At 38.1% G+C, this 2,988-nt stretch overlaps 1 protein-coding gene across 1 annotated transcript in view; it reads right to left on the bottom strand.

The window, feature by feature from the left end:
* LOC106473757 (calsyntenin-1-like) overlaps positions 1 to 2,988 on the bottom strand; it is a gene marked incomplete at its 3' end in the record, with an annotated part of 40,311 nt that overhangs the window by 30,454 nt on the left and 6,869 nt on the right. The gene's annotated exons all lie outside the window — the stretch shown is intronic.

Below are 2,988 nucleotides of genomic sequence, written 5' to 3'. Positions count from 1 at the left end.
CAACGTTTCTATCTATCTCTTCATGTATATCAACGTTTCTATCTATCTATTCGTGTCTGTTAACGTTTCTATCTATCTCTTCGTGTATATCAACGTTTCTATCTATCTGTTCGTGTATGTCAACGTTTCTATCTATCTATTCGTGTATATCAACGTTTCTATCTATCTGTTCGTGTATGTCAACGTTTCTATCTATCTATTCGTGTATATCAACGTTTCTATCTATCTGTTCGTGTATGTCAACGTTTCTATCTGTCTATTCGTGTATGTCAAAGCGTTTCGGAGGATCGTAATTGAAACATTTGAAGTTTTTAATTATTTTCGTTATTCGTTTCGGGATATGCTATATAAGCTGGACATTCGTGTATGAAAGAAGGAAAACACTGGCCTTATATTTCAGTCGCTGGTAAAAATATCGAACTTGGTAACAAAGCAACAACTTCGTTCAATATCAGTAAATATTGTGTGGAAATATATTTCAGTCGCTGGTAAAAATATCGAACTTGGTAACAAAGCAACAACTTCGTTCAATATCAGTAAGTATTGTGTGGAAATATATTTCGTATTTGTATTTGTTTTGATGGCAAAGCTACTAAGGACATCTGCAGCTACTGCTAATTTTGAACAACTGACCTGAGGGAAGGCAATCAGTCAGTAACCCACTATCCACACCAAGAGAATGACTGCCATTCTTATAACACACTCACGGCTTAAAGTACTTGGGATATTTTATGGTATCGCACAGATTCGAATCCAGCTCGCCAACTCCGAAATTCAAAGCTGATCCACACGACGATCCTTTTATAACGGTCTACAATGTTATGTTATACGAATGGTAACAGACGGAGGAGGGGAAAAAATGAGACTGAAAATAAATTATACTTTTACTATTTTTATGAGTGTGGGGATGGGATATAAAAACGGAAATTCAAGTCATTATTTGTCTCTTTTTGTGTGTGCGTGTGTGACTGAAAATGGTTTGATCAGCTAATACATGTATGTATGTTCACAACCCATTTCCTTCAAACACCCTAGTGGCCATACGCAGAAGAAATCCTACACTATCTGATGACTCAAGAAGGTTCTTCTTACAGAAGCTGTATTTCACATACTTACTGAATACGTGTGTGCGGCACAAAGTTAGATTTGTTCGTTTGTTTGTATTTAAGCACAAAGGACTGCCTGTGCTCTTCACGCCACGGATATCGAAACTCGGTTTCTAGCGTTGTATCTCCGCAGACGTACCGCTATGCCACTGGGGGGGGGGGGGGGAGCAAATATATTCTCTCGAAAACATAGCCACATCGGGCTATCTGGTGTGTCCACCGAGGGGAATCGAACCCCTGATTTTAGCGTTGTAAATCCGAAGATTTACCGCTGTCCCACCAGGGGGACTTAAGAAGTTAGAATTAATTTATAATTGTCATAATATTATTACTATTTGTATCAACTTAACTTGATATTGTATTTGAAAATATAGCATTAGAGATACCGGAAAAATCGTTCAATATAGGTACGTATAATTCTAAACATCACACGTGGGCGCTGCTGGAGATTACATTCTGTAGCCAACAAATTCTTATTGTACATAGTCTTAACTTGAATCACCTGTCTAGAAACCTTCAGGAGTTATAATGAACAAGATATTAGCTGTAGGTGAACGATTTGTTTACAAGGCTGTTCATACACGCTTTACAAAATTACTGAACTGAACTAAAGAATATTGTTGTTGTTGTTACACAATACGTGCCGGTACTACTTTATATGTTGTCATAATGCGAACATTTCATGTGCTCACCGCGAGTATCGAAACCAGATATTTAGCGTTATAAGTCCACCGAGTCAACGCTGAGCCATCTGAAGTTGTCTGCTTGTTATTAAAGTACAAGGTTGCACATTGGGCTATTTGTGCTGTGCCCACCGCGAGTATCGAATCCTGATGTTTAGCGTTATAAGTCCACCGAGTCAACGCTGAGCCATCTGGAGTTGTCTGCTTGTTATTAAAGCACAAGGTTGCACATTGGGCTATTTGTGTTGTGCCCACCGCGAGTATCGAAACCTGATGTTTAGAGCTATAAGCCCTCAGACTTACTGCTAAGCAACCGGGGTGCGCTTTTTGTTTTTGTTATTAAGCCCACTAGCTTACGTTGAGCCACCTGGGATTGTTTGTTTGTTATTAAGCACAAAGCTACACATTTGGCTGTCTGTGCTGTGACCACTGTGAGTATTGAATCCAGATTTTTAGCGTTATAAGCCCTCAGACTTATCGCTGAGCCACGGGGGGGGGGGGTCTGCAATATATGAAATCCATAGTGTAGTTCCAATACTTAAAATGTACAAATTCTAATAGTTTATAGTTTTTATATAGGAAATCTAGGTTAAGTCTAAATTATAAGTCTTTATCAATAGCATAACTACAAAAGGTAGGCACCCCACATAAAACGTAAGTGGCCCCCTACATTTATTTCTCTATAATTGTAGTTACGAGTCTGGTCGATTCAGCCCCAAATTGCGACGGTATAATTACTCCATTGGTCTTTAGGCTGTAACATGCGAATTGGACTAAGTCACTGTAACAAGGCCCAAAACGATGAAAATTTGGTTGCAGTAAATATTGTCACATGAAGTAATTACTTGTTATTTAGTTTTTACTGTATAAAATGGAAGCTAACGTTCTTTATTTTAGTTCAGTGACGAGGTTTTATCTTCTTGTCCAATGCAGTGCGACTGAATTACAACACGGCTCTCCCCAGTACAAAAGTTACTGACGGCGAATAAAGTTACACACGTTTCATGAAACTGGTTAATTAGCGGTTTAACTGTGAATTGAATATAAAACTAAATAAGTAAAGGAAATATTCTATTATGGAAAACGTAAAACTTGTTTATTGTCGGATATACAAAGAATATGGTTACAACGTTTCACCAGGTTAACCAGGTCATCAGGTATAACAACTACAACTGATCTAGATAAGGTGTTCATTTCTT

The sequence above is a fragment of the Limulus polyphemus genome, unplaced genomic scaffold (assembly GCF_000517525.1).
Source record: "Limulus polyphemus unplaced genomic scaffold, Limulus_polyphemus-2.1.2 Scaffold6482, whole genome shotgun sequence".
NCBI lineage: Eukaryota > Metazoa > Arthropoda > Merostomata > Xiphosura > Limulidae > Limulus > Limulus polyphemus.
Note: the sequence above shows the minus strand (reverse complement) of the source record. Positions and strands in the feature narration are given on the sequence as shown.